The sequence below is a fragment of the Bos javanicus genome, chromosome 2 (genome assembly GCF_032452875.1).
Source record: "Bos javanicus breed banteng chromosome 2, ARS-OSU_banteng_1.0, whole genome shotgun sequence".
Lineage (NCBI taxonomy): Eukaryota > Metazoa > Chordata > Mammalia > Artiodactyla > Bovidae > Bos > Bos javanicus.
This window is the reverse complement of record NC_083869.1, coordinates 97,264,362-97,278,565: the sequence shown is the minus strand read 5'-3', so window position 1 is coordinate 97,278,565 and position 14,204 is coordinate 97,264,362. Positions and strand designations below refer to the sequence as shown.

Sequence of the window (14,204 nt, the reverse complement as noted above, 5' to 3'; positions counted from 1 at the left end):
TGACTGTTTTTGCTTAGGACTTGGTGCACCTGGCACCTTTAGCTAATTCAAGTCAATAAAGGCTTAATAAGGTGTTTTATTTTTAGTTGCCCTGACTCTTGCCCTGTACTTGCTGTACTTTAAGCTTTTCATCCTCTTCAGTGACAGAGCAGACAAGAGCTTGGAGGCTTTTTACTAAGCAAATTTCAAAATATCAGACCAAGCTTATACTACTGCAATTTTTTTTTTCCAACCAGAGAGTCTTATCTGAAAAAAAATAGTTATCTTTTAAACTCAATTTTTATGAATAATTTATTTTGCAATATTTTATTTTATCATATTACAGCTCAGTTTTAGCTAGAGCTAGTGGTAACTCTGAGCTTCCCAGGTGGTGCTAGTGGTAAAGAACCTGGCTGCCAATGCAGGAGACATAAGAGATGTGGCTTCAATCCCTGGGTCAGGAACATCCCCTGGAGGAGGGCATGGCAACCCACTCCAATATTTTTGCGTGGAGAATTCCAAGGACAGAAGAGCCAGGCAGGCTACAGTCCATAGGGTCGCAAAGTCAGACACGACTGAAGCAACTTAATATGCACACAATAAGAACTCTAGGCTGCTGTTTTTTTTTTTTTCTTCAAAACTTGAAATGTGAGTTTGAACTATTTTACCCAAAAGAAAATAAAATCTAATTTACAAATACAAAATCATAATTTTCTATGTCTGACAATAAGTAACAAGGGCACCTATTTCTGAAGTATTTCTGTATGTTTGGACATTTTTTTCAGTGGTAGGATTACAAAGGACATTATAGAGTGTCTTACTTCACTAATGCACCTGAGGTTATATGACAATGAGTGTTTTGTTAGTCTGCCAACACTATATGGGCTTTAGGTTTTGAGGAATGAAGTAAAAATGGCAAGCCTAGACTAAAACTCCGTTTCAGTTGATACTTCATAAGGAAATTAAAATTCTAAATCTGTCATAATTTTCCGCTAACACTATGACCTATAAAGTTTTATTGAGATTGTGTTTTCAAAGTTAATGCTTTCTCATGTTGTAAATTCATAAATACTCAAAGTTGGAAGAGACCCAACTCAGCCAGCTAACTGTGGTCAGGTAAATGAAGAGACTGAGAGTTTAAGTGGCTGTCTCAAATAGGTGCACAACCAATTACTGGCAGCCTTGATGATATTTCACAAATTTTTAATATGTTGTATTTCATTCTCATTCAGCTCAAAATATTTAAATTTTTTCTTATAACTTCTTTGACATCTGGTTGTTTAGAGATATCATTTCTTTTCTAGACATTTGGGAATTTTGCAGATAGCTCTCCTTTGTTAATTTGTGATTCAATTCCACTTTGGTCAGAGAAAATAGTTTGCATGATTTCATTTGTTTCCAATATACTGAGAGTTTATTTAAGGCTCAGGATATAGTCTATTTTAGTAAGAATTCTGTGTACGTTTCAAGAGAGCCCATCTTTTGCTCTTGCTGGCAGTCACCCAGGGAGGGTGTTGCTGGACTTGCTGAGAAGTCGCTTGTGCTGCCTGCAGAACTTTCTGGGAAGAAGTCCATGGATGTGTCATGGAAGCTCACTGGGAGTAAGTTCAGCTGTGTGTCCCACTTGTCAGCTGAATGCTATAGAAGCAAGAAAGGAAAAAAAAAAAAAGAAAAGCACAGGGGAATTATAAGAGACGGTCCTTCCTACCCTGCTGTGTCCCTCAGGATGCCATCTAGATGGCTGGAAAGAGAAATGATTTTAAGATTCAGCTCCACAAGCCATACAGTCAAGAATGGAATGGATTTGGAACTGAGAGGCAATACGCTGGTAGCTGGCACACTGAAACCTCTTTCTAATAAAATGGATCTTATTTTCTTTTGCATTGTATCAATAACAACCATCAACAACAGACTAGGAATTAAAATCTTTGGAATGGCCACAGAATAAATAGAATCATATTTCCTGTCATTTTTGTCTTTAATTTTCATTGAATTAAAATTAAGCTGTCTTATAAATAAGTAGATTTATCAGTAGATGGTGCTGTTTGCCTTATATTTTAATTTTTTCCAGAGAATTTAAAGTATTTTTATCTTCCTTTATTTAACAGTTATATACCTTTTAAAAGTTACAAAATACAACTTATATTTAAGCAATTTACAAAAATACTTAAATTTAATTTATTTGACTAACTAGGCAGGCTTTCACAAAGCAATAAAAAGTGCAAATAGGAAAAAATGCTAACAGTGAAGCTTTCAGAGAAGTACACATTCTGACAGATGTCATTAAGTTAGTTCTTAATTCTAAGTTCTTAACTATAAAAAGTACAGTAAAACTTAATAGATAATACTAAAAATTACTCACAATACCTTTCTTGAATTGATTTTTCAAGTGAGTGACATCAGGAAAGTAGATGGAACATTAAAAACAGCTTTCTCCAAAATGCATACCTAATTAAACATGAGTTTTAGTATAAGAGATGCAGTTCAATCAGAGAAATAGCAAACAGTGTTGCCTAGAGTTTTGATGAAGTGTAAATAGTCAATTGATTGCACTAAAGATGAGAGTTGGACATATGCTAAAGATGGGAATTAGACATGTTTTACCACTGAACGGAAATAAGAATTGCATTGAGAAGTCATATGTAAACTTTCATTGGCTTAGAAACTTCAGTGATAAATGCTTTATTGAATATTATTTTTCTATTTTACTCAAAATATATAGTTTCTCATATTAGGAAAAGGTATATTTTGCTCTGAGAGTGCATACCATTTATATGCTAAAAGTTAACTTTGAAGATTTGACTGGTAAGGTTTATTTATAGAGACCTGTGGACTCAGGTTACATTATCCTTTCTGATGTTTTTCCGGATACATTATTCTTTCTGACAGCATTGTCTTAGTTAATTTGGGAGCGTTTTCAGTGGAATACATTGATCGTTTGACTTCCAATTTACAAACACTCAGTTTGTATATAAATAACCTCTATATATAAACATGTGCCTTTACAACACTTCATTTCCTAAATCTGTCGTTGATTCTGTCATTGTTGCTGTTTGCATTGTGGAACCAAACCAGCTGTGTGCTTTCTCTTCCTCTTCCTTTCTCTTCCCTTTCTTTTCATTCCTAAATATTTTTCCAGAGCAATTTAGTCCTAAAGCTTTAGACAGGGCAGTGAAATGTAGGGAGGAAAGAGAGACAGACAGACAGAGACAGAGAGAGAGGGAGAGAGAGGAAGAGAGAGAGACTAAAGAATACAAGGCCATCTGCCTTGAAGGGCAGCTTGGTGCAGAGCCTGAACAAAGACAAAAGGAAGCTGAACTCAGAGGGCCCTAAGCTAGCAGTATCATAGGAGAGTTAGGAGAGAATCCGGGCAGGGAAGAGATCTGATGTGGCGAGTCAGCCCACTCAGGGTGAGGAAGAAATGCATGTGGGAGGAAGGCACAGGATGGAAGTCAGAATGGGCTGAGCAGGGTGACCCTGCACACCCAGTGTGGAGCATCTGACCCTGAGGACTCGGTGTGAATGGCGTCCCCACAGTGGGGCAGCACGACCTTGTGTGTACAAGCCCGAGCAGGGTGATGAGGGCATGCACGTGGCAGTGGGCGATGGCCTCGTATGCAGAGTCACAGTGTGCAAAGCATATAACTGAGCATCTGAGGTAATCCTGTGAGGGGTGGTAGACATGAAAATGGGTCTCAGCACACTTGGATTTAAAGCAGTAGACTGAAAGCACTAAAAATCAAATTTGCCTACTAGGACGAAATCCTTGCTCTTATCGTTATGATACAAAGTCATCCTATGATGTTAATAACTGTCTTCAGCGTTGGATTTTATGAAGTTCCACATTTCATAGTATCTCAACTCAGGAAATGTCAATGAGAAAGCAAGGGATGTTCTTGGAACAGTTGCTCTGGTCTCCTTGGTTTCTTAGAGAAACACTGACCGACATTTTCCACCAGCAGAGTCCAGAACATCCTCATCAGGTCTGAGCATGTTCAAAAATTCCAGAATGTCCCACAGATTTCCTCCTGTCTGCCCTTCCTGGTCAGTGAGACACAAGTGGCATCTATCTAACAAGATACATCAGAATACACTTAACCTTTAAATGAGCACCCTTAGCTGGTCATGGTTTGGGAATCACCTACATCCCACTTGTATTTCTATACCACAAATATAAAAATTCAAATATATAATAGTGGTTTCAGGAGCAAATTTCGTCTCTTAACTTTCTATTGAACAGTATCCCCTGCCATACCAAACTCTGAAGGAGAGTCTGATGTTTCTGAATGAGTATCCCTTATGACAGAAAACTCATTACTCATCAGATTGCTCTTTCTGTTTTCAGTTAGAATGATGTGCTTTGCCATGAAACAACTGTCTTCCTACACCTTTGGCCCATCAGAACTCATTCTTACTTTAACGGTTGCATGAAATGAAGCATAACCCACATTTCCCAGAGCAGCCACTGAGACACGTAAAGCCTCACTTCCTAATCTAATACCATGTTTTCTCCACAATTATCAGCCCCCAGTCCCCTCCGCAGCTTATTGGGTGGAATGGTTTGCTGAATCACATTATCTCATCTACCTATTTGCAAATTATTCTTCTTAACATGTTCCAGTTTTTCTCTGTTCCTCCTGATCTACATGTGCAGAACTGAACATGATAACCCAAATAACTTCATCTCTACAATTTTGGTATCCATGTAAGTAATTTCATATTTTTGTCTATGAAAATTAGCCCTACTTACTACCTTTGCAATTTTTCTGTAAATCTAAAATTCTTATAACTAAAAAGTTCTATTAAAATTTCCTGAATTGATTTTTTTAAAAAGTATTACTAAAATTGTAACTCCATACATTAAACATGCATGCTCATATATATAAATGCACCTTCATTTTTCATAGACAAATTCTAAAATTCCACTATTAAACTTACTATGGAAGTATACTAAGTTATTTGATTATGGAAGACCAGTTTCCTTATCCAGAAAATAATCTGGATAAGGTTAATTAATAATCTTAATTTGGGTAAGATATTCTCTAACTTTTATAAATTATTTTTATTCAAAACATTGGACTTTTTTTTACACATTATTTTCAGTAAAATTTAGAAGTTAGACCAAAGCATGCCACATTCTCAGCAACAGTAGTTCAATAAAATTTTCTGACAGTTTATGTAATATTCCACAAGATGGTGCTAGGTTACTATAAAAAAATATTCAAATTTCCAATTTCACAAAGCATCAGTTCAGTTTAATCGCTCAGTCATGTCTGACTCTTTGCGACCCCATGAACTGGAGCACGCCAAGGCTCCCTGTCCGTCACCAACTCCCAGAGTTACCCAAACTCATGTTCATGTCCATTGAGTCAGTGATGCCATTCAACCATCTCATCATCTGTCATGCCCTTCTCCTCCTGCCCTCAATTTTTCCCAGCATCAGGATCTTTTCAAATGGGTCGGCTCTTTGCATCAGGTGGCAGAAGTATTGGAGTTTCAGCTTCAACATCAGTCCTTCCAATGAACACCCAGAACTGATCTCCTTTAGGATGGACTGGTTGGATCTCCTTGCAGTCCAAGGGACTCTCAAGAGTCTTCTTCAATACCACAGTTCAAAAGCATCCATTCTTCAGCATTCAGCTTTCTTAATAGTCCAACTCTCACATCCATACATGACCACTGGAAAAACCATAGCCTTGACTTTCTTTGGCAAAGTAATGTCTCTGCTTTTTAATATGCTGTCTAGGTTGGTCATAACTTTCCTTCCAAGGAGTAAGCATATTTTAATTTTGTGAATGCAGTCACCATCTGCAGTGAATTTGGAGTCCCCAAAAATAAAGTCAGCCACCGATTTTAAGGTTTCCCAATCTATTTGCCCTGAAGTGATGGGACTGGTTGCCATGATCTTCGTTTTCTGAATGTTGAGCTTTAAGCCAACTTTTTCACTCTCCTCTTTCACTTTCATCAAGAGGCTCTTTAGTTCTTCACTTTCTGCCATAAGGTTGTTGTCATCTGCATATCTGAGGTTATTGATATTTCTCCCATCAATCTTGATTCCAGCTTGTGCTTCAGCCAGCCCAGCTTTTCTCATGATGTGCTCTGCATAGAAGTTAAATAAACAGGGTGACAATATACAGCCTTGACGTACTCCTTTCACTATTTGAAACCAGTCTGTTGTTCCATGTCCAGTTCTAACTGTTGCTTCCTGATCTGAATACAGATTTCTCAGGAGGTCAGGTGGTCTGGTATTCCCATCTCTTTGAGAATTTTCCACAGTTTATTGTGATCCACACAGTCAAAGGCTTTGGCATAGTCAATAAAGCAGAAATAGATGTTTTTCTGGACCTCTCTTGCTTTTTCGATGATCTACTGAATGTTGGCAATTTGATCTCTGATTCCTCTGCCTTTTCTAAAACCAGCTTGAACATCTGGAAGTTCACAGTTCACATATTGCTGAAGCCTGGCTTGGAGAATTGTGAGCATTACTTTGCTAGGGTGTGAGATGAGTGCAATTGTGTGGTGGTTTGAGCATTCTTTGGCATTGCCTTTCTTTAGGATTGGAATGAAAACTGCCCTTTTCCAGTTCTGTGGCCACTGCTGAGTTTTCCAAATTTGCTGGCGTATTGAGTGCAGCAGTTTCACAGCATCATCTTTTAGGATTTGAAATAGCTCAACTGGAATTCCATCCTTTCCACTAGCTTTGTTCATAGTGATGCTTCCTAAGGCCCACTAGACTGTTAGGTTGCATCTATTTTTTCAATAATTATTTGAGAAAAAAATAGTTAACCTATCAAACTAACAAAGAAATTAACTTATGCCAAAACCCACTGTTTAAATCAGAGGTTGGTAAACTTTCTGAAAGGGCTAGATAATACATATATTAATAGCACAAAAGCATGCATACATGCTCAATCTCAAAGTTGTGTCCGACTCTTTGGGACCCATGGACTAACAGTAGCCTGCCACGCTCCTCTGTCCATGGAATTTTCCAGTCAAGAATACTAGAGTGTGTTGCCATTTCCTACTCCAGGTGATCTTCCCAACTCAGGGATCAAACCCACATCTCTGGGTCTCCTGTGTTGTCAGGTAGATTCTTTACCACTAGCGCCACCTGGAGAGCTTCCCTCCCTGGTAGCTCAGATGGTAAAGAATCTGCCTGCAATTCCATGGACAGTCCTTGGGTAGCAAAGAGTGGGGCATGACTGAAGGACTAAGCACACACAAAGAGTGGGACACGACTGAACTACTAAGCACACACAGCACCACCTGGGAAGCACATCCATACTTATGGGTCTCATTCAAATGCTGATTTTTATCTCTAAGCTACTATTACTCAGAGTCAGTGAGAAATGTGCTTTCTTTGGATTTTGCATAAGTTTTGAAAGATTTATACTAGCCATTTGAGTTTTTAACCAATGTCATCCATTTAAAGAAAATAGTTATTCTTTTGTTCTGTCATGTGAACACTCTGGGGCCACAGCATCTCAGGAGATGTGTCATCCTTCATGTTGTGAGTGCAATTTTTCAGGTCAATACTTAGAGTTGGAGGTTGGCTTTCATGGAGGTCTCATTAACTTTAAAGTTGCAACAACTTTATTGTCTTCTTCTGCTGCTGCTGCTAAGTCACTTCAGTCGTGTCTGACTCTGTGCGACCCCATAGATGGCAGCCCACCAGGCTCCCCCGTCCCTGGGATTCTCCAGGCAAGAACACTGGAATGGGTTGCCATTTCCTTCTCCAATGCAGGAAAGTGAAAAGTGAAAGTGAAGTCGCTCAGTCGTGTCTGACTCTTAGTGACCCCATGGACTGCAGCCTACCAGGCTCCTCCGTCCATGGGATTTTCCAGGCAAGAGTACTGGAGTGGGGTGCCATTACTGTCTTCTAGCTGCCATTATACTTCCTAACACCATCAGTCAACTGGTCAGCCATCTCTTTTCTGTAACCACAGGGAGGAAAGAAAGAAACCATTACCCAAAGAGCTTGCAATCTGTGGGACTTAGAAAATAAGCTATGACATTCTGGAGATTCCTACAGAACCTACTCTGAGACTATAGTAATAATGACAAAGTGTTCCAAGTATATACATAGTTATTTAAAGCATGAGAGGAATGTACCTACATTTTATAAGCTATCCCCTTTTGAAGTTTCTTAGCAAGGCCAAAGAGTAAGTGGGGAATTGGATTTGAATCTAGCCAGAGTCATCATATGTGCTCTTAACACCAGGATGTAGTGTGTCTTCTGGCACAAACTAAAACAGAGTTAAACCCATTGACGCTTGGTTTCTTGCATTTCTGTCATTGCCAAGAGAAAGGCCTATCGTGGGCAGCCTGTGGGTTTCCAGAGAACAAAAGGCACATGGAGTAGACACAAACCTATAATCTAAATACAATCCCTCTCGATCTTCTCTGAAAACAGCTGCCCAGAACTTGCCAGGTGAATGAGAAATAAATTCTTCCTGTCATACACTGCTGAGTTTTGGGGTTGTCTGGTATGTGTATTTCTGTGGAAGCAGCTTACTGATATACATCTGTAAATAATATGTTGGTATTTACTCTTTCCAAAATAACTGATAATTACTTTATTAAAAAATACTTCTGTTTTTCATTCTTGATTTATTCTTGATTACTATTCAAAACTTCAGGACAGAAACTTAGGGCTAATATAATTCTTTTTTTTAAATTTTATTTAACTTTACAATATTGTATTGGTTTTGCCATATATCAAAATGAATCTGCTACAGGTATACAGGATGTGTTCCCCATCCTGAACCCTCCTCCCTCCTCCCTCCCCATACCATCCCTCTGGGTCATCCCAGTGCACCAGGCCCAAGCATCCAGTATCATGCATCGAACCTGGACTGGCAACTCGTTTCATATTTGATATTATACATATTTCAATGCCATTCTCCCAAATCATCCCACCCTCTCCCTCTCCCACAGAGTCCAAAAGACTGTTCTATACATCAGTGTCTCTTTTGCTGTCTCGTATACAGGGTTATTGTTACCATCTTTCTAAACTCCATATATATGCATTAGTATACTGTATTGGTGTTTTTCTTTCTGGCTTACTTCACTCTGTATAATAGGCTCCAGTTTCATCCACTTCATTAGAACTGATTGAAATGTATTCTTTTTAATGGCTGAGTAATACTCCATTGTGTATATGTACCACAGCTTTCTTATCCACTCATCTGCTGATGGGCATCTAGGTTGCTTCCATGTCCTGGCTATTATAAACAGTGCTGTGATGAACATTGGGGTACACGTGTCTCTTTCAATTCTGGTTTCCTCAGTGTGTATGCCCAGCAGTGCGATTGCTGGATCATAAGGCAGTTCTAGTTCCAGTTTTTTAAGGAATCTCCACACTGTTCTCCATAGTGGATGTACTAGTTTGCATTCCCACCAACAGTGTAAGAGGGTTCCCTTTTCTCCACACTCTCTCCAGCATTTATTGCTTGTAGACTTTTGGATCGCAGCCATTCTGACTGGTGTGAAATGGTACCTCATAGTGGTTTTGATTTGCATTTCTCTGATAATGAGTGATGTTGAGCATCTTTTCATGTGTTTGTTAGCCATCTGTATGTCTTCTTTGGAGAAATGTCTATTTAGTTCTTTGGCCCATTTTTTGATTGGGTCATTTGTTTTTTTGGAATTGAGCTGTAGGAGTTGCTTGTATATTTTTGAAATTAGTTGTTTGTCAGTTCCTTCATTTGCTATTACTTTCTCCCATTCTGAAGGCTATCTTTTCAACTTGCTTATAGTTTCCTTTGTTGTGCAGAAGCTTTTAAGTTTAATTAGGTCCCATTTGTTTATTTTTGCTTTTATTTCCAATATTCTGGGAGGTGGGTCATAGAGGATCCTGCTGTGATGTATGTCAGAGAGTGTTTTGCCTATGTTCTCCTCTAGGAGTTTTATAGTTTCTGGTCTTACGTTTAGATCTTTAGTCCATTTTGAGTTTATTTTTGTGTATGGTGTTAGAAAGTGCTCTAGTTTCATTCTTTTACAAGTGGTTGACCAGTTTTCCCAGCACCACTTGTTAAAGAAATTGTCTTTAATCCATAGTATATTCTTGCCTCCTTTGTCAAAGATAAGGTGTCCATATGTGCGTGGATTTATCTCTGGGCTTTCTATTTTGTTCCATTGATCTATATTTCTGTCTTTGTGCCAGTACCATACTGTCTTGATGACTGTGGCTTTGTAGTAGAGCCTGAAGTCAGGTAGGTTGATTCCTCCAGTTCCATTCTTCTTTCTCAAGATAGCTTTGGCTATTCGAGGTCTTTGGTATTTCCATACAAATTGTGAAATTATTTGTTCTAGCTCTGTGAAGAATACTGTTGGTAGCTTGATAGGGATTGCATTGAATCTATAAATTGCTTTGGGTAGTATACTCATTTTCACTATATTGATTCTTCCAATCCATGAACATGGTATATTTCTCCATCTATTAGTGTCCTCTTTGATTTCTTTCACCAGTGTTTTATAGTTTTCTATGTATAGGTCTTTAGTTTCTTTAGGTAGATATATTTCTAAGTATTTTATTCTTTTTGTTGCAATGGTGAATGGAATTGTTTCCTTAATTTCTCTTTATATTTTCTCATTATTAGTGTATAGGAATGCAAGGGATTTCTGTGTGTTGATTTTATATCCTGCAACTTTACTATATTCATTGATTAGTTCTAGTAATTTTCTGGTGGAGTCTTTAGGGTTTTCTATGTAGAGGATTATGTCATCTGAAAACAGTGAGAGTTTTACTTCTTCTTTTCCAATTTGGATTCCTTTTATTTCTTTCTCTGCTCTGATTGCTGTGGCCAAAACTTCCAAAACTATGTGGAATAGTAATGGTGAAAGTGGGTACCCTTGTCTTTTTCCTGACTTTACAGGAAATGCTTTCAATTTTTCACCATTGAGGATAATGTTTGCTGTGGGTTTGTCATATATAGCTTTTATTATGTTGAGGTATGGGCTCATATAATTCTAACTAAATTCCAAATCAGTTCTTAATGGTTCTAATTTGGCTCATTTGTCTACATTTCTTAGATTTTTTTCCCCCTCTTTTGTTGATTTGGAGTTATTTATATCATGCTTTTCTTAGAAAAATTCAGCAAAGTAATCTTTAATGTGGTATCTTTGAATCTGAAAAATAACATATTCAGCAGAATACAAGGGAATGGTATTTTATCATACTGAATGGCTACTTTGGCAGTTTCTTATTCTACCATTGATTTTTTTCCCAAAATAAGTTCTTATTTTTTTTAAAGAATAATTTCCAATTCCATAGTAATCACACTAATTAGAATTTTACAAGTAGGTATATTCTTAGAATTTGTTTTAATTACATTATAATAATCTGAAACTCATTGTGTACACTATTGCAGCTTAAAGATTCTTGACCTGGAAAATAAACACTTCAGTGCATTATCTACTGAGAAATAGTACTGTAATAACCTCAGGAATTATTAGAACATAGCTAACTTGCTACCATGGGATGGTTTCAGTACACACAAAAAATTGGATTCTAAATAATCCAAGAGCAAGACTACAACATTAAAGTGTTGACTAGGTAATTTTTTGAATCTCAGAATTTGAGACCTAATTGTTTTCTAAGATACATACAGACTCCTATTTATAAGTTCATCACATTGAAACTGTATTATTGTCTCAGATCATTAGGATACCTCAATGTCCCTTGGTCTCTATAAACAGTCTTACTTTGATCATTCTTTAACAGCTCAATGTTTGCTCATAAAGCTAATAAAGCAAATAATTCTAGGTGGTACTGTATGAGAGAAAGAGATAAAAACTGCTCTAAACTGGGTTGTTCTAAACTGAAAGCAATGAGATGACTTGTGAATACTTCATTCTCTGCTACTTAACCCAGGCTCCGGTTGTTCTCTTTGTAGGAACACACTCTGAACCATACCTCAAGATTCGCATCATGTAAATCTTCTCATAAAAATTAGCAAATGATTTTTGTGAAACCTCTAACAGCCCCACATGGTAAAGAATCTGCCGTCAATGCAGGAGACCTGGGTTCGATTCCTGGATTGGGAAGATCCCGTGGAGAAGGAAATGGAAACCCACTCCTGTATTCTTGCCTGGAGAATCCCATGGACAGAGGAGCTTGGCAGGCTACAGTCCACGGGGTCACAAGCGTGGACACTACTTAGTGACTAAGCCACCACCACCAACTGCCCCACACAGAGGTAAACACTTGGCCTCTGTTTCACTTCCTGTTAGTTACTCTATTATTTTTCTAATTGGAGGATATTGCTTTATTAATAAATGTTGTATTAGTTTCTGCTGTACAACACTGTGAATCAGCCGTATGTATACCTATATCCCCTCCCTCTTGAGCTTCCCTTTCACCACCCCATTGCACCCCTCTTGGTCATCACAGAGCCCTACACTGTTTGCTCTCCGTGCTGTACAGCAGCTTCCCACTGGCTCTCTACTGTTACACATTGTAGTGTATATATGTCAATGCTTCTTTCTCAGTTTGTCCCCAGCTCTCTTTCTGCCCCCACCCCATGTCCACAAGTTCATTTTCTACATCTGTGCCTCATTAACTGCCTGTGTGTTACTCTCACCATTAGGTTGTGAACTCTTCAAGAAGAGAGAGCTTGACTCATGTTTTTACACTATTGGGAACTTTATTGATACCCAAGATATATCTGTAGAATTAAAGAATAATCTCAGAACTAAATACAGGAATCTAGTTTCTCCCTTCTTTTACTCTTAACATTGGGAAGCTAAGTCACACATCCTAATTGAAAAATCTTTCTCAAACACATATGTTAGTGTCTTAACAGTTAAATATTTTTTTTACTTCTAGTCTACTTGATATTAAGTTGACATGAGAAACTAAAATTTGGCTTTGTTTTTAGACACATGATTGTCTCAAACACACTTAAAATTTTTAATAATTACCTGGAGGACTTTCAGCTACAGGTTTTTGCTATTTACTGAGCTATCTAATTGAATCAAAATACTGTTGTTCAGTGAGCTAAAATTGGGTTATCTTTGAAAACATTTTCAAAACCACAATACTAGTATCATATTCCTACTTTCCTATATCTTTATAACCTTTTCTAAACTCTGCTTCTTGAGACTTTCTGGTTCCCATTTGCTTTTCATGCTTTGCCAAATCATCCTAATTTCTGTTCCTCTTAGCAGTTTGAATTATTCTGGTTGACATAAACTATTACTTACACCCTTTTATGGAAGATTTAAGTGTTGTTTGATATTGAATAGTAGTAGACTGAAGGTGGCAAAAGACAGCATTTTTTTCTCTAACAATTCTTTATTATGACAGACATCAACTAGTCTCACATTAAATAATTGCAATATGCAGTAATAAGAATTGGAAAGAGTTACAAATACTGCACAAAACCTATGTCCCTACACAGGTAACCAGAGATGGATTATTGAGGTGATCAGCTAACAGAAGATGAGTGATGAGAGACCTCATGCTAACACTGTAGGAAGTCTCAGAATTAAGCTAATCAATATACTTAAAATTTTATTTTTGGCAATTGTGAAAGTTGAAGAAATCTAGTAATTCTGTGTTTAGACTTTTCTTAAGGTAAACTAATATTTGTGAACTTACTCTTAAGAACGATCTTTCCATTTCTCTTATAAGCCAATAAGCTGCTAACAGATTCTTATAAGGGATTCAGGTGTTGCTGGTGGTGAGAGCAAGTATTTCTGGGGAGATCCTGTTTACCATTATGACATCATGGTCCTTTACATAGATAAGTGTGGGTTTGGATGACATTAGGAGACAGATGGTTAATACAACGAATAGTAGAAAGCAACGTCACTGAAGAAATATGCCTACATATTTTTAGCCACTGATGTATGTTCCAGTGACCTGCAAATAAATCACTGGGATGAGAATGGAACAAATGGCCATGACATTCCTATGCTTATGTGGTACCTTTGATCCAGCACCACAGGAGTCATCACACATGTCTGCACTGCTTCATGTCACAAGCCAAGTATTCTGCCTTCTTTCACCAATCACAGTGTGATATCTGCACTTTCAGATATTTTGGATTTGTGAATACATGATAAAGTCCAGATGATTTAGTCTTTTCATAGAAAAAGAAGATTTGATAGTTTTTCTCTTGAGAAATCAATTCATATGAAAAGAGTCCAATTTAAAGAAATGGATTTAACCGATATTTTAAAAATATAATTGCCTATTTCTTTAGTTTTGTGTTTAGGTA

The 14,204-nt window shown here is 37.5% G+C and overlaps 1 long non-coding RNA gene across 1 annotated transcript; it reads right to left on the bottom strand.

The window, feature by feature from the left end:
- Positions 1–1,343: 1,343 nt before the first annotated feature.
- On the bottom strand, positions 1,344–13,661 carry LOC133235735 (uncharacterized). The gene is made up of 3 exons (XR_009732632.1): positions 13,583–13,661; positions 2,347–2,427; positions 1,344–1,617 (listed from the first exon to the last, which is right to left on the bottom strand). It is a non-coding gene; the product is annotated as an uncharacterized LOC133235735 (long non-coding RNA).
- Positions 13,662–14,204: the final 543 nt, after the last annotated feature.